General features: G+C 47.5%; 1 protein-coding gene across 2 annotated transcripts in view; it reads right to left on the bottom strand.

Annotated features, from left to right (window-relative positions):
- Positions 1–18,791, bottom strand: part of LOC139762404 (uncharacterized) — an 84,251-nt gene that overhangs the window by 44,206 nt on the left and 21,254 nt on the right. The gene's annotated exons all lie outside the window — the stretch shown is intronic.

The following is an 18,791-nucleotide window of genomic DNA, read 5'->3' as shown; positions in this document are numbered from 1 at the left end:
TTAGGTTAGGTTAGGTTATGGTATGCTAGGTTAGGTTAGGTTAGGTTAGGTTAGGCTGTGCTAGGTTAGGTTTCGTGAGTTGCGATTCCCTCTCTTTACAAAACACACAATACCGACCCGAGAAACCTAGCTCAGCATAGCCTACCGTAATCTAATTAAAGTGATCGCTACAGAGTTCTAATAACTTCAACGAATCCCCTGAATTATTTTTTGTCGATAAGATGATTAAAATCTTCGCGCACCAGAGCTTGAACAAGAAGACCTGACGTACCCGCCGCCACTACTTTATTTCCGACCTCACATCCTGTGTCGTGGGCGAGACACTGTTGGGTCTGGGAGTTGGGATGGCGTCAGCAAGAACCAGCTCGCTGCAGGATCTGACGCTGGCATACCAAAGCCGTGCTCTGTTCCGAGGGCAAGAGGTCAGAGATCAAGGCTACACAGACGGAGGTTAAGGTCACGTGGAGGGAAGGCCTGAGGTCGAAGTCCCCGAACGGATAAAAGCGACTGGTTGCAGCTTAGTGCAGATGCAAGTCAGTGCTCAGGCGCCACAGAGTAAATAAATAAATGGATAAATAAATAACTGTTTATTGGATTTTAGGCAGCCATTCGACTGCGTGTGTCCTGGCGACGCGACGCGTTAGAAGTACCCGACAACGTAAAAAGGGTGAAGGGGGGGAGGGGGTGTCGCGGGCCGTGTGAAGACAAGGACCCGTGCCAGACTAGGGCTGGGCGGATCTTTAACAACGACAAGTACCTGAGTGGCGTGCCAGGGTGAACCATCACCAGCAGCCAGACTATCGCCTGACTCATACCGGCCAGCTAGCCAGCCAGAAGTGAGCCATAACATGGGCATGATTACAAGTTATGGCGGCTGGCCTTACAACGTGTATGTGTTCTGTAATATGGTCGGGTTTGTCGACATAATGAAGGCACTTTGAGATTAGAATGATCAAGAACTCACAAGAGATAAAGAAGAAAGAGGTTTGGGTGGGGGGGGGGGACACTTTGCAGGCGCGCAAGAAGGGGATTCAATAGTGTAAAATGGATAACACATTATTTCTCTGTTCATCGATCAACTTGAACTTCATCCACAATCCCATGGAATCAGCAATCACTCGTGGATGAATAAGACACGAAATCTTCAACGCAGTTTGCAGATGGAAATGTTGCGGAAGGATTATTACTTCAAGGAAATTCGAGGGTAGGTACAACGGCACCTTTAAACAGGGAGACCTAACATTTGAAAAGCTGAGAGTAGACCCAGACAACGGTGAATATAAAAGGGAATGCAAACAGCATCAAGCTACTGGGTCCTTTTGAGGCTGGTTGTGATGAGAGGTCAGAAACACAAGTATTATACCCAAGGGCCGCACTGTTGTTCTGATCACTGGTCGTACCGTCGTGTTAATGGGATTAAACTGATAGCGGCCGGTAGGAGGAACGTGTCACTCTGCTGATGTTACCGTTACGTTGGCTGGCTCTACCCTTACCTATGACGAGCTAACTTTACCCTTACTAATGACTGGTCCACTCGACTCTTACCTACAACTGACACACTCTGTTTCCCATCCAATTTTCCCTAATCCTTAACCTTGATCCTTCTCCCGTTTTCCCCCCTTCCTTTAAATTTAGCCTCTCTCTCTCTCTCTCTCTCTCTCTCTCTCTCTCTCTCTCTCTCTCTCTCTCTCTCTCTCTCTCTCTCTCTCTCTCTCTCTCTCTCTCTCATTATTGTACCGGCCTATGATCCCTCCCACTATGGCAGTCATTATACCACCTCATACAATCTCCTTTGACTGGCTGCCTCATACCCCAGCCCAACCACCACGTAAATACCCGCTCAAAGCACAATACCAATCCTCCTCATCCGGCGGCAGGAATTCCTTTGATTTGATCGAAGGTAATCACGGGCAGGGGCCGCGTAGGCAAATACTTCCATGCGAGGAACGTATTCTCCGGAGGGAGCGGGTGGTGGCGCGTTTTTGCCCGCTCTTGCGGGTCGGCACAAAGGGAAGGGTATAAAGTTACTGGGGGTGGGCGGGGTTAACTTGCTGCTAATACAGTGAGGAGGAGAGCCACGTGGCCTCGACTTGCTTTCGTACAGATGCTTGAATACGCTCACGGTAGAATGACGGTTGTGGGAAGCTTAAGAGGCAATCCTCCTCCTCCTTCTCCTCCTCCCTCCGCCTCCTCCTTCTTCGTGTAGCGCAAGGACTCGCGGAGGAGACGTCAAGGTCGTTGAGGTTACTAGACGAATGATGTGTCGCTAAATCTATACTATAGTTTGTGTGAGGTTTTCGTGGGCTTCCGCTCAGGGAGATAGCGGATGCTATGGTCCGTGTGCACCATAAACTTGTTGAACCATGTTAGAAGAAACCCCAGATCAAATCAACCACCCTTCTAGATAGAATCACCCACACGACGTCGGAATTCCCCACCCTCCGTGCTATTAACCGCCCTGTTTCTCTCTGCTAGAATGATAAATATCATTCTGAGGAGACAACCCGGACACAGGAAGTGTTCCGTCAGGAGCCCGGATGAAGACTTCACCCAGGCCTGGTGGTGGTGGTGGTTGGGTGGACCTCCGCAACGCTGAGGCCGCCCTGGGGGCGCTCCTGCCTTACTACTGGTACTCTGTTCCGCTACACAGGAGGCTACGCTTCTCTCCCTCCCTCCCTCTCTCTCTTTCTCCCTCCTTCCTGCTATTACTCACTCTCACCACCTCTGCCCTCTCCCCAGTGAGGTTTTTATGATGTTTAAACTTGCCAGTTCGACAAAGGAGACCAAATATAACTGAGCAGATTAATAGTTTAGCGGGTTAAAGATAAGAAGACTAACTGTCATTTCTGTTGAGAGATATTTGTTACCCTCTTGAGTACGACGGCACGATCCTTTTGAGTATGACCCGATGATCCTCGAGCACTGTGGTACGACCCTTGATATGCCAACCTGGCCTTGACCTGAGTTCAGAGTTAGGCCAAAGACCAGGCCATCATACCCAGGGGTCATACTGTCGTGCTCAAGGATCGTACCATGGTGCTCAACAGATTACCTTAAGTATGGATAAGTTATGGTTCAAACCTAACCTAATCTAACCCAACCCAGAAAAAAAAAAGGTTGAGGGCAAATCTTCTGGTATTCCTTATATTTAACTAACACCTCAACACGTAAAGGGACTCTGCTCCTACACATATTTGGCTCAGGAAATGTGCCGACACTATGTGGGTGTGGCGACGGGACGCTAGCGCCGCAGTGGAGGGGAAAAAAATGAAAAATTCTCCACCCTCCCCCAGCCTTCCCTCCGACTGCCAACCTTACTATTTTTATACTGTAATTGTACACTCTTATACTCCCTTTTTTTTTTTCATCTTGTACTTGCTGCTAGCCTTTGTCCCTCTCACTCCCGTGATCTATTTGTTGATCATTCCCCAAATAAACTCCAGTTAACTTACATTCCTCTTTTTTTTTTTTCGTTTCATCTCAACGATTCATTTTATTCTCTCACTTGGTGTTGCATCCTCCTGACGTAAAGAGAGACTCTGCTATTTGTGGTTCCCCCGCGGACTGCATAACAGCCTCCTTTCCTATTTATAGTTATGATTATGCCAGAGAATGAATAAAACCTCGCAAATTATGTTGGACCGGATTACTACCTGATGAAAATAAGCTCAGAGGCAAATGGCGCTAGAGTAAGCAGGCAGGTTTTCGGGTCGAGTTGAGTAAGTCGTCGAAGCAGCGCATAAGCGCCTTGGGAAAAAGTAAAACACAGGATTATCTACACTGTAGGGGTGATCTGGCGAGAAGATTCGAGGATACAGTGAGAAGTACATGCGGTTTGATGATGGCTGACAAACTAGACATTCTTAGATACAAATAATTTTATGAAATACAAGTTAATAATCTTTACGTCATATCCAAAATGTTATCAGTATGACGTTTGTATCATTAAGATAAAGTAGAATCTCTTTCTTACTTTTTTCTATATACTTATTTGCAGTATCCCGCGTTAGCGACGTAGCGCTGGAAACAGACGAAGAAAAGCCGAATTCCCTCATTCATTCTATAGCTGCCATTTGTAGTGCACAGAGATCACAGTCCCCCTCCACAACCAGGCCCCCATAGACTTTTCCATGGTATCTCCCGGCTGTTTCATATACCTTGTTTCAGTCCACTGACAGCACGTCGCCCCCTGTAATTCACTCCATCCGTTTGCACGCTTTTCACCCTCATACGTGTTCAGGCCATGAGCCTTCAAAATCTTTTTCACTCCATCCATCCAAATGCTTTATCGATGTATACCTAGACGATAAATATTTTAGAAATGAAAAATAATTTCTTCCTTCCACTTATGACACTTACATACATCCTCTTTGTCAACTCTTTTCCTAAAGAGGTTCCTGCAGCTTTAAGGCTCGTATGATGACTAGTTTTGTGTTACGCGGAGAGTTTTGCAGTCGTGTTTTGTGTGTGTGTGTGTGTGTGTGTGTGTGTGTGTGTGTGTGTGTGTGTGTGATTATCATGACAAGCAAGTGTAATTTTGCCATGGTAAGGAACCTTAGTTTACGTAAGTCGACCAAACGGACGAAGTCGACATCTCCTAAGACTCGAGTATCTCCACATACCAGTCAGCGGGTGTACGTTACAGATGACGGCCACACTTCCGTTGACGACTTCATCGGAGTTAAAGTTGTTTCAGTCATCTTTCCTGGAGAACAGATTTTGGTAGATCTTTGGCTACTCCTTATCTTGTGAGAATAAGATAATACGTACTTAAAAGTTTATTCCATTTGATAAGAATGGCAAGAGGCAAGTCTTCGATCATCATGTTTTTAGGCGCTTGCAACAATTTTTTTCTTATTACTACAGCAAATTTCTTCGTGTATGTGGAGACGCTCATCGTAGATTGACACGAAAATCAATTTGGTTCGGTTGAGTCTCGTGTCATGTCGGAGCATCTTCCCCATGACTTCCAACGAAAGAAACTACTTACCCTCTAACTCTCCATTATATGACAATGGTGTAATTCGTCATCATGACTGTATTTTACATTTTTCGCCACCTGAATTTATGCGTACAGTCACATTACTCGACCAGCCAGATGAACTAATGTGATAAAACATAACAAAGCCAAGGACAGGTATCCGGATGTGGGCGGGCGGTTGTCGGAGCGTGGCAGGGGGTTGGGGGAAGCGGCGGTGGTGGAGGTAGGCAGGGACGATGGTTGGGACGGCGCGGCGCGTGCTGTCTCCCCTCAAGATGTACAGGCCAGGGTTGAGTGTTGGACAGCAACTCGTCCATGCTTCCTCCACTACTCATCATCGCCGTCACTTCTGTCCGCGCTGGTCATATACCTCTTGCGTCTTTGCGTGTGGCGTTTCTTGCACTAGGTGCGTTGACTTCACACTTAACATTAACTGTGATGACGAAGATTTGACACTGCCGTAGAGGAGGAAGACCCTGAAGGTTCATTTTTAGTGTATGTGTACTCCATTACTGAGAGAAAAAGACGAATTCCTGAACTCCTCCCAGTCCATGAATCGAAGTACGCTCCCAGACGCGACGTGCAGGCAGAAGATTAACTCTTCAACCACGACGGCACGACCCTTGAGTGCGACGGCACGACCCTTCAGGAGCAGAACGGTACAACCCTTGAGTGCAACGGTACGACTCTTGGGTGCGATGTCCCGGGCTGTTAACCTAATCCTAAGAGTCTAGTCAAAGACCAGTCACGGCTGTTATAAACACGTGTTCGGGTGGAGGCGAGAGGCGGGGTAGCCTGGCAGCCAGGGGCACCTCACAAACCAGGTCCTCCTAGAAGCGGGTAGCCTGGCAGGAAGGGGCACCTCACACACCAGGTCCTCCTCCTATCACAGCAATAACAAACAGGTTACGTCAGCTTCCGGCTTAAGATGGAAACCATAGGCACTAACCCAGACCCAGCTGACATGAAGTTGGGATAGGTGTGGCTATTGCCGTGCTCCACCTAGGGACGTGAACGGTTCGGTAGCCGCACACATCACAGGGGTAAACATTACCTTATTGTGAATAAGGAAGAGCATAAACATTATCGAGACCTCAGCAATAAATCTACGGAAGGCCAGAATCATACAGGGTGATCAGCAGCCAATACACCATGGCTATAGATGGCGACGGTTCCTCCAGTCTTGCAGCAGTCTTCTTTCTCGTCTAGTGCGGTCTCATGAATGTCATTATTCAGATCCAGATCAGAGGGGATGAATATTGCCGGATATTTCTCACGAATTTGCTGACCAAATTTGTGGGATTTCCACAAGATTTTTAAAAGAATCACACGTTCGTCGTCGGCGTTGTTTTTTTTCCCCGGTCACAGTCTACCGATTCCAGACATTTTCAGGCAAACAAAAGTTGTATAAAAACACAAGATTCTGGGTGATTCATAGGAGCAGTACCTCCCGCCTACCTCCCTCTCGTTCCCTTATCACCAGGGAGGGGCGCCAGCCTCCCACCTCGTGAGGTACTCGCAGCAGCCCATATGGCTCCCACTCCTGCCCCCCATCCCCTCACACACACACACACACACACACACACACACACACACACACACACATCCTCTCAAACCACAAGCTCCTTAAGGGTCACTGAAGCCTACAGGACTAATGTCACTCCTACGGGATCTTCAAACTTTTCTCCTGGTATACTTTGACGAGTTTCCCCTCGTATTGTTGGTCCAGTCCTTAAGTACCAACATCTAAAGTCTTCGCACCAACCATCTGGTCCCCATGTGAAAGAGTGAGGGGTCCGAAGATTGAGTAGGGTCGTCATAAGAAGTCTTAATCTCCATTAACGATAAGGTCTCACTTACACGCACTCATTTTCACCCCAAACCCTGAAGCCCTTGTGTGCAGATGTCGCAGTTATGCCCACGTACCAACAAGATGCAGGACGTTCGGGACGCCCCACAGTAACAGGGCATCTCTACCAAAACACCGATATTTCAGACGATTGTGATGCAGGTTAGGCCACAAGACACGGGCGGTCCATCGTAGATATCCTCTCGACTCCTCAGAGACATGATTATAAAGAACATAATGAGCTGGTTTTCTTACAGGGTCAAAGAAGCATCGCGCTTGTCCTCTCTAATTATCCCGTCTCACTCGAACCGTTTTTACTCACGAATGTATTAAACTCTGTTCGTATTGTTCTAAAAAAAAAAAAAAAACCGACGGTTTCTTTCCATCTGTGTAATTATCTTTATTGGAATATCACCATTTATGATTCTGTCGCACATCATGAAACGTATTGGTTGGGTTAGCTTTCCCTGCGTACACGTCCCTCAATAAGCACGACCATCCATTACTGGACCGGGAATCCACCACATTTTACTGAAGTACAAATCGTTATGTACATATTATAAGCAATACAGTAAAGTATAGTATAGTATAGTATAGTATAGTATAGTATAGTATAGTATAGTATTTACGTAATTTAAAATCAAATCGACTAATCTTAAGCTCGTTCCGAAAAACCTGGTACACATGTAGAGGACGGTAGCTCGTCTCGTCATTAACTGTTGTCGGTGTGGCAGACCGTGTCACAGAGGGCCAGCGGTAACTCACCCCTTGGCTCACGATAAGAGCTGGGGTAACTAACGAGACTCAGGCTCAGAGTCAGTGTGTGTGTGTGTGTGTGTGTGTGTGTGTGTGTGAGGTCCTCTGGTAACGTAGGAATTGTCAGGTCAATTACAGGAGTCAATCTGTTGGGCTAGTTGAAGTCCTGGTCAAATAGGGAACATCCTCGTTTAAATGTGTGTCATTACCGATTGTAATAACCTGTTCGTGCATACAGTTTAGGGAGCTTTACACTCGTAGGGCTTCGCGTCTTATGCAGCTGTGTAAACACATTCTGGACACAGTTTGTTCATCATGGGTGAGCCATAATGTTCACTTTAGGCTACTATATGAGCGATGGACAAGGGTCAGGAGTCAGCAGCTTTAACTTCTGTTACGCGTTACGCTCGTGACAGAACTAAGCCTGACGGTGGAAGCCACCCTGAATATTATACAGCATTTCTCATGCAAGTTACACCCTCTCTACACTATTCACGATGACCTTAGTGCTCCCCCACGGTGGGTTATCACTACTCTTGCCGAGTTTCACGACAGAACGGGCGTAGAGCACTCTCTAGCCACTATATGACCTCTTGGCATACAGGATGAGCTCATTTTTCCGAGCTCGCTTATCCTTAAGACTGCTGACTCGCCATGAGTCACAGGTAGCGCCCTATGCTCTCTCGTCGTCAACCCTCGAAAGAGCCAATACTCCAGGCTGTCGTGCGCTAGTCTCTCTCAGGGGAGTCTCGAGCAGGGCTCCACCTACGGCTAACGTTGCACCTTCAGCTCCAAGGGCGTGCGGAAGTCCTACTGTACTCCACCAGATTGTTAATTTTTTTTTTATTCAGTAAAGGAAGACTTTCCTCTATATCCTATGACCACAATTACCAGCGTTACATAGGTTTTACCATAAGTCCACAAATCTCTTGCTAGAATGCTTGTGTGTGTGTGTGTGTGTGTGTGTGTGTGTGTGTGTGTGTGTGATGCTCGTACGTCCACACACACCAACTTAGGCACTTATAAAAGTATTGGCTTCACGGTGGCGTTCCTCAGGGAGATAAAGTTTCCGTACACACGGAAGTCTGGGGAACATCATGTCCATTAAAAGCCCTACACCATCCTAGGGAGTGGAGGGTGCCTGGGTAATGGGACGCGGTCGGCACACTCTCCTCCAGATGGTCGACCATTTTTCTTCCCAGGTCAGAGGTGGCGGCCCTCCTCGCACAGACACACACACACACACGTGGCCGGCCGCAGCCTACTACCCTGTTGTACCGCAGAGAACCACCACCACCACTACCACCACCATGACCATCGCTATCTACACTACTGACTCCAGTTTCCTCAAGCCTCTGACATCCGTACGTCCACTGGCTAAACGTTCTGTTGTGCCGTGTCGGAGGCTCTTGCTGTGATGTCGGGTGTTGCACTGTCGAGGTCGGTGGTGAGGTGGTGGTGGTGTTGGGCCAGCATGTGGCACCGGAAGCATGCTGGATGCCACAGCTGCTGGGTGCCACGTGCTCCAGGCCACAAACCCTCCTCCTCCCCCCCCTTCCACTGAAGGAGGGGTCGTGGAGGGTGACACGTGGGGGAACACGCCTCGACGGTCCACTGACGGACGACCTCATTAGGGAACCATGTCTGGCTTAAGTACAGTGACATGACTGCCGTGCGTTTAGTGATGTGTAGAGCATTACTATCAGCGAACACACCAGTACTGGTAGTGGTGACGTGATGAGGGTGTTGAGGACGTAGGGAGGTTGATGGTGACGTGGTGAGGCCGCTAGGAACGTAGTGATACTACTGAGGACGTGTTGAGTCTGGTAGGTAACGTGTGTATGTGGCCTGGCTGGAGGGTAGACCCACGCTAGATGCCTTGCCTAACTAAACACTCTCCTGCCACACACACACACACACACATAAGTCCTGAGACTCCTGTCGTTAGGTGACCTCAGGTCACACTACACTGTGTCCATACATAGAGGCAACTGCACCATACTGATCATTATGCACTTCCTTGCGCAAACACGCAGACTAACTCATCTTTTCCACACGTCCATTGTAGTGTTCCCTGAACTTAGCTCTCCACTATAATACGGCTCTCAGTATAAAGTAACTAGCAATCTAACTGCTGAATTTAACTGTCCTAGCACTAGATTTCATCTATATACTAAATCTGATTCTCTTGCTACTAAATTTAATTCCTTTACATTGAAATTTGAGTCTCATCAAATGAATTAGAATTCCTTACTGATATATTTAATATCCTTCCTACTAAATAGATTCTCCTCACTACTTAGTCCAAATCCCTCAGTACTGAAAAGAAATGATACTAAAAAAATCCATGATGAGTTTTGACAATAACACTTAACCTTGGTTGACTGAATTACGTGTCAAGAGGAAATCTCTATATTTGGATCTGGTGTTGGTGTAAATATTTTTTGCATGTGTGACCCAAATATCAAGGGTTCGTACCCTTAGGTTTGTCCTATAGACACAATTTCTCCGTGAGGGAAATTTTAGGCTCCTTAAAATATGGTTTCTCTAAGTCAGACTTCAAAACACTTCAGCCACGTACACAAAGGGCCACCAGCGCTGTTGGCTCTATCCCATCCATGTGGTCAGGGGTCTGTAGTAGGGGGGGGGTCTGTCCGACCCGTGTGGTCGAGATCCACCTCCTGAGGGTGTCTTTGAGGGTGTTTGCCCAGACCAACCACCGAGGGAGCGGTTGAAGCCACAGGAGCTTAAACGTACTCAAGGTTTGCCATGAATGTAAGTAATGGTGAAGAGGCGTGTTTTCAATCTGTCCCTCTGAGGAGGAGGAGGAGGAGGAGGGGTTGGATGTGGTACGGTAGGAGAGGTGGTAGAGAGGTTGATGATGGACGAGGGGGGGTCACGGCAGGGCCGGATTTAGGACTGTGAAAGGCCCTGGGCAGCGACTGCTCGACTGGTCTTCCTACCACAACAGGTACCACTCCTTATCCAATATGATTTGGACCTCACAACACACTACTTATTTTTTTTGCAAGAAGAAAATGGTAACACAAATTTGCATGATACAACAATTATACTTCGTACTACTTACACACATACAAGTGATATACAACTGTACAAGTGGCATAACAGACTACACAGACAAGAACAGTACACTCCCTACATTATAGGTACATAAGGAGTTGTACACTCGGTAAAGAAAGTATCTTCCCAGATGGATGCGATGAATTTCGAAATGATCATTAAGACACCTTTTGATTCGGTGTCGGTAGAGTTGGTAGGCATGAATGCGAGGAAAAGTATCCCGTTAATTATGACAACTGTAGTTATTTCCGACGAATTATGAAATCATTGTAACATTTGTTTTCGCAAATGACAGGAAATGTCGCTAGTTATCATTTTATCCGAATATCATAAAAGGGGGGGCTATCAGTGGACATTTTGCACAATCCTTCGTCCATGGTGTCATATTGTTTCACACATAATGTGGTATGATACCCTTTTTTACCGTGTGTTCGTACACAGACAATTAGATAACACTTTATTTTTTTAACAGTATTGTGGAAGCCTTTGGGCAACTAGCCAGTCTGCCCTACCCTGAATCCGGGCATGGAGCAGGATGGTAAGGAGAGAAAGGGTTAAGAAAATAGTACGCAGAAATGAAAAAGAAAAAAAGAATCATTAGTTACAAATGGATCAATCTGAATGTCGTAATTAAAAAAATATATAATAAAGTTCAGCTGGATGTCACTTGCTACGTATGAAGTTAAGAAAACTAACCCAACTTATGTTCGTCCAAGTTTACCTCGTGAAAGGCAACATAAGATGATTACCACAATGCTGCTGTTCCTCGCCATCACCCGAGATCCTAAACCTACGTACGTACCTCTCGTAGGTAGGAGCAGTGGCACGTGTAGCCTATGTGATGGGCAAGGTCACTCCAGTGCGAATGAAAACCGCGAAATATCCTTTTATTTTATACATTTCTCTCTCTCTCTCTCTCTCTCTCTCTCTCTCTCTCTCTCTCTCTCTCTCTCTCTCTCTCTCTCTCTCTCTCTCTCTCTCTGAGAAACAAATACAGAGCATGGATTATAATAATGTTTCATTTAATATCTGGGAATTATTATATATAATTAGTCCAGCCATTAATAGTTACTCTGTATAATTTCTTTTTTACAAAATGATAATTCCATATGTTAAAATAGTATGCTTGTATCAAAATTCATCTCTTGCTTTAAACAGTTTTCGAGAAAAAACAGCAATGCATATTTCTCACAGCAAAAATATTACGGTTGCAGCATAACACCTGGAACTTGTGGAAAGCAAACTTTTGTGAATATTTTGAGTGTTTTCCAGGACAGATCTGTGCGTATAGGGTGACACCTAGCGTGCTTATGTTACTGCTTGTCTGAACGGGAGTGTTGTCAAGTTTAATATCAGGAAATGAGAGAGAAATTTAGGAAGAGATACAGGATGAAATTACACTTTTGCACTGATGAAATGAACCAAGGCACTACGTCCTCAGTACGAGATGAGGCACGAGGTCCGAACTGAGGGAGGAAACACGTCCATTGCGATCCTGAGTACCGGAGTGAGGTGGGTAAAGACGGTGAGACGTAGTGGAATCTATCGGTATATGACTGAAGAGTGTTGGCGGATGAGGGAGAGAGGTCCCTCACTGGGAGAATCGTGACAGGCGACAGAATAGACACCCCTGAGGAACACCGCTGTTGACAGGATATTGTCGGGGAGGGGGAGAAGTCAGCGACCACCGCGATGGAACGACGGGGGGAAGGAAACTGTGAATTAGTGAAATCAGAGACGCGGAAAAGCCAAAGGAAGGAAGTATAATAAAGGAAAGACACCGTCATCTGCTTCAGATATGACGTGGACGTCGACGAGGGACGTCACGCGCATGTTGACGTGGCCATAGATTGTTCTACGTGTCCTCGAAATGAAAAAGATTTTCAAGTATATTTCAGAATTTCAATAATCGGTTTTAATTATAAAATTCTTAATCTATTTTGTGATTAAAAGCCGTATAATCTCTTCTGCCAGTGAGAATACTCCCTGCCTCCCATCACAGAGCCGTGATGAACAGAGTAAAATAATGTGTATACATATCCCCGCTACTCGCCGTGTGCCACTAAACTCCCGTACCACAAACACAACGTGGGGGAGGAAGGGACAAAGGAAGATATCTGGGACGAGGTGTGGTGCCGGTAGGGCCGTTAGTCCCCTAACGGATGCTGGAGAGCGTCGACCATCGTGCGGGCTCGGACCATTGTCGCCCGACTCCCGCCTTGCCCCCGCCAACTTCCGCGGCAAAAACAAAACGAACGGAAGTAAAGGAGGAGAGGCTGCCGCTCCTGGTGTGGCCGAGTGACGTGTTTGTACGGCCGGCGGTGGTGGTGCCCGCCCGCCTCCCTCCCTACCCCACAATCCCCCCCTCTACCCTCGCTGTATGGTGATGTCAGGGGCGGGGGAGGAGCAGGGCAGTTGGTTGGCGGACGTGGGAATATATTATTTATCACATCCATCACAGGTCACGACCTCTGCTGTGTGTGTATATGTTAGAGGCTGTTTTCCATAAATCCATGACCAGGACAGGAAGTCAGCCAGATACAATGTATCTACGCACGTATGATGTTTGTGCGTCTTGTATGGATTATATAAAGTCTACAAACAAAGGAAGTAAGATGATTTTTCAGAAAAAAAGTAAATTTGAGATGGAGATTTTGATATCTGCTTAAGAAATATGTCATTATTTTGTTGTGGTAGATATAGGAACGAAGCGACTGACAGATGGGCCATAACAGTACTTGCCTGGGGTACTTTATATGGGTCGTGTGTCCACGTCGTGTGTCCCGTGTCTGTCGTAAACTAGTCGTAACTCTACGACGCGAATGGCCCTTATGATGTGCCTCGTAACTCAACACTGGTAGCAACTACCGTAATGTCTACGTAGGTAGCGTTGGTCAGGGTCATCGGTCCTCACGAAGTATTCAGCACCGGCTGTCATCAACGCCACACAACAAGTTGACAAGCAGCATTAATGACCTTACCTCCTCCCGCCAGGTCACACACACACACACACACACACACACACACACACACACACACCATGTATAAATGTACTTCCGTTTATATTTTACAATAAAGGTGAAACGGGACCCCTGTGGCTCCCGCCCCTGTGTACCCCCTTCCATGTCCCTTTCTACCCGCTATATCCTTTCCCATTAGAGAGAGAGAGAGAGAGAGAGAGAGAGAGAGAGAGGAGAGAGAGAGAGAGAGAGAGAGAGAGAGAGAGAGAGAGAGAGAGAGAGAGAGAGAGAGAGAGAATTTGGAGGCAGCTATTTTTTTTTGGTAGCCCTTCGACCCCCCCCCCCCCCCCTCCGCTTACTACGCAGCTGCTCATCTGTAGAGCAAGGGTGGTAGGGAGAGGGAGTGTCAGTGCGTCCAGGTCACCGTACGTAATGACGTTACCGGTAATCGAAGGCGGTCGTCGATGCCGCTTAGCCATCTCACGGCAACGGAGGGAGCGGCAGGTGCGCCATCATTGCCTCCTCCATCCCCCAGGGTCCCTGCTGTTAATCATCCTATCCCCCCCTCTTCCTCCACCTCATTCCCAGCCTTATTGACACACTGCTTGTGACACACACACACACACACACACACACACACACACACACACACGGCCCCGTGCTCGCCCGCGCGCCTGCCAGCCCCCAGCCCGTATCAACAACAAATCTATATGACAAGATAAACGACTTTGACGATTTTATTAGGAGGAGTGTCGTCGTCTAACGATTCTTCGAAGGTCATGACCCCCTACGTGGTAACACTGTTACCGTATAACACTGACGCTGTCACCCGAGTAATGATGAACGTAGAGTGATGACTGACACTGTCAGACGAGTAATGATGGACGTAGAGCGATGACTGACACTGTCAGACGAATAATGATGGACGTAGAGTGATGACTGACACTGTCAGACGAGTAATGATGGACGTAGAGCGATGACTGACACTGTCAGACGAGTAATGATGGACGTAGAGTGATGACTGACACTGTCAGCCGAGTAATGATGAACGTAGAGTGATGACTGACACTGTCACTCGAGTAATGATGTAGGTAGAGTGATGACTGACACTGTCACTCGAGTAATGATGTAGGTAGAGTGATGACTGACACTGTCAGCCGGAGTATGACGTTCGTAAAGTGCTGACTGACACCGTCAGCTGTGAAGGAAATTACATTGTGTGTGTTCTGGTTAGTATGGGAACATGAGCGTATGGGTGGTTACCTGCCTCTCTGGAGGGGGTCTGGTTGTCTGAAGGTGCTTGTTTTCCCAAGGTTGTGTGGCTGTCTAGAGGTGCTTGGATGTCTAGGAATGCCTGACTGTCTAGACGTAGCTGTCTATCTAGGGGTGCCTGCCTATCTAGGGGGGGTTGTCTGGCTCTCTTTGTGGGCACATGGCCGTCTGGAGGTAAGGAACATCTGATGAGAACCTGTACGAGCACGTATGGGTTCTACATTTTGTGATGCCGAACTGCAACTTGGGGACGAGGGATGTCGGGTGGCAGGAGATGACGGTGACGAAGTGGTGTAGTAGCGTCATTCTGGCTATCTTGGGAGTAGGGTGGTGATGGCTATCTCTAGCGTTGCCTAACTAACTCTCAGGGGGAAACCGACTCTCTATGGGTGTAGCTCGCACGGAACCACCTCCGAGGAAGCTAGAGGGAAGCGGCGTCACGGTGGCCGCCAGCCCACGGTAGGGAGGGGAAGTAACCCCCCCCCCCCTCAAACGCCCTCCCTCACACGCCCAGCTCCACCCACACCCCTCCAGCCGTACGCCCACACGCACTCTCGAAACCCAACTCTAACCTAACATACCCAATCCTGTCTTTAATCCCATGAAGGCGACGGTGTGACCCAAGGGTCGACACACACACACACACACACACACACACACACACACACACGCAGAACAGTAGGAGGCACAACACAGGGGCTAATCCAGTGCGGCGGTGTGCGTGTTTTTGCTACAATAAGGTCGGAAGGGTTGTGGCTGTGGAAGGTAATGGTGGAGGACATCCCCTGACGGACACTCCATCCCTTCCCACCTGACACCCCAGTACCCCCAGCAGACAACCCCATGACACCCTCTCTCTCCCTAGTGCACACCCCAGCAGACGCTCCTCTCTCTCTCTCTCTCTCTCTCTCTCTCTCTCTCTCTCTCTCTCTCTCTCTCTCTCTCTCTCTCTCTCTCTCTCTCTCTCCCCAGCCAACACTCCAGAACCTCTAGTAAACACCCTCTACACCCTCTCCCTCCCTAGTCTACACACCCCAGCAGACACTCCTCCCTCCCCCAGCTGACATTCCAGTACCCCAGGTGCTTCTGGTAGAGTCTCATGACGATGGGAGGTGAACATGACGCAGGGACGACGGGGGGGAAGGAAGTCACTATCGTGGCGCATGAAAGTGAAGTGACACGGAAGGTGAGCAAGCAACACAGTATTCCTCGTCACGCCAGCCACACACACACACTTTCGCTAGTGGCATGCGTGACAACAACACTGCCCTCCCCCCGCGGTGTGGTGTCACGCACTATACCCGGCATGTCACATGGTATACTCAGCATGTTATGTGCAATACCTGGCAGGAGTGTCACATGCTATACACCTGACATGTCACGCGCGCTCTACCTGGCATGCGTCACAACCGCTCATAACGGTCACATTGAAGTCACCACTTCTCCATCGTGACTGTTGCATCACTGTGACGCTGACATCCATCTGTTAGGTTCCCCTCCTGTGACGTTATAGCCTTCCAACTGTACCTGAAATGCTTTGTCTACCTAGACAACAAATATTCCGAAACTAAAACTGAAAAAAAACTAACTGTACATTGAAGATAGTATGTTGTGACGGCGTGTATATATATATATATATATATATATATATATATATATATATATATATATATATATATATATATATCAGAAATGATCGTTTGGCGGGAGATAGTATCGTACGTGCCTGTATTCAGGGTAAAAGTTTGATGCATTGAGGTGTATGATGTACGATAATGGACTGAGACGACAGACACGACGCTGGGTGTTCACGACGACGTTGCTGACGACGACAACGACAACACTAGTTGATCTACTTCAGTCCCCAAAGTATGACAACCTACCGGAGGTGTCAGTCTCACTGTCGGGCATGTTGGAGGGAGCAGGCAGGCCTGTCTCGTCTGACTGTTTGGAGCGGAACGTGGCACAGTTTGAGGTACTTGGGAACGGATGGCTTCAGGTACCTAGTAAAGCTGGCTGGTAGTTAGTTCTAACTGGTGGTGTTGGTGGTGGGTTGTTCCCCTGCGTGTATGTTGGGGTTGGTAGTTCTTCTACCGGATGTATAATGTTGTCCCTCGTTCCACCAGTTACAGAGTAATGCCAGGAATTCTAGTTCTTTCTTTATACTGGATGGAGACACAGATGAGAGGTTGGACAGGGAAGGTGTGGTGGAGACACAGAAGATAGTGGTAGAGTGTAAAGACGTCTGCTCCACTGATGGAGTTGGCGATTCGCCCCCCCTCAAACCAATCCTATGACCTCAAGAACCACTACCAAAAATCTTAGGTTCTGTCACAACAGATTACACAAGTCATTACCCACCATCTCCATCCCATGGTGGAGGTGGCGGTCTTGAACTCTGAGAGGGAGTCACAGTGTTTCCCACGTAACACAGTTGTCACGTCTACATAAACCATGATCATTTGCTGGAATTCTTCACCAGTTCTTTTAACACCATACGCCTGACGTTACAGAATATATATATATATATATATATATATATATATATATATATATATATATATATATATATATATATATATATATATATATATTTATCTATTTATATTGAAAGATGTTTGAAATATAAATTCTTCACTGAAAAGAAGAACTACAGGTGTTCCTCAAGGTTGCGTTCTGTGGTAATGTCTTTTTACACACTAGAGACATCCGCAACCCTCAGGAACACCAGCTGCTTATCATGTTACGCTGATGACACGGTCATCTTGGTCTCGGGAAAAATAAAGAACTATTCTTTTTTTTCTTATGTAAAAGTCTGTCATTTTGTCGAAATGATTAGGAAATAATAGTTGGACTCCAGAGTTGTTGTAGGTAACACCACCAATCCTGTGTGAGGTTTTATCTCTATGATTGTGGTTGTGGTTATATGGGGTTGTGCGGACGATGGTCACTGTGAGGTAGGCTGGGCGAGGGGTGAGGCGGTGTCCCTACTGGTGACACAGTAACGGTGATGGAAACACCTGGTGGTGATGGTGGGGAGGATTGGTGGTGGTTGTGGTGGTGGTCAGGTGGCGTTTAGGTGAGGAGGTAGGAGTGTTTTTGGTGGAGGAGTAGGATATGGTGGATCTTATGGTCGTGGTTATGATGGTGATGGAGGAAAACTTTGGTGGCGTTCGTGATGGTGAAGCTGTTGATGACATTAATGGTGTCGATGGAGTGAGTGTTGATGGTGGTCCCTGTGGTGAGGGGGTGATGCGTGCGGCGACAGGTGGAGGGAGTGCCAGAGGTGGGGTCATACACTCAGCTGGCTGGGGAACTCATCAGGCAGGGAGGCTGGGAAGAGCTGAGTCAACTTCGTTGGAAAATGATCCGAGGTAAAGCAAACATAATTCACTTTAGCTCTTGGGGAGAGGATGACTGAGCGAGTCACTCATCAGTCCGGTGGCCAGTCGGTGGTCACATCTGAGTCCTACACAGTAGTGAGTGACTGTGAGTCACTACCCCAAAAGCCCGAAAGAAGACTTAGTCAACGAGTTACTACGCGTCGCGAGGAGAGAGAGAGAGAGAGAGAGAGAGAGAGAGAGAGAGAGAGAGAGAGAGAGAGAGAGAGAGAGAGAGAGAGAGAGAGTTATATGCGGGAGCTTCAAGAGTCGCTCAACACCTGCCGTAAAAAAAAAGATGAAGGGGTTTCTCACGACCTTCACGTGGGTGGGGATAGATATGGTTCCTGAACTGACTCACGTGGCACAAGACGTGGTGGGTGTTGTCCCCAGGGACACCATCCTCCTGTCACCGTAATTCAGGTGCAGTGGTTCGAATCCCTTCACGAACCAACACGCCCGACCTTAAGAGTTAGTGCTCTGTGGTTTGTAGGGGAGGTAATCATAAGTGA

The sequence above is a fragment of the Panulirus ornatus genome, chromosome 43 (assembly GCF_036320965.1).
Source record: "Panulirus ornatus isolate Po-2019 chromosome 43, ASM3632096v1, whole genome shotgun sequence".
Classification (NCBI taxonomy): Eukaryota; Metazoa; Arthropoda; class Malacostraca; order Decapoda; family Palinuridae; genus Panulirus; species Panulirus ornatus.
This window is presented reverse-complemented; position numbering and strand designations above follow the sequence as displayed.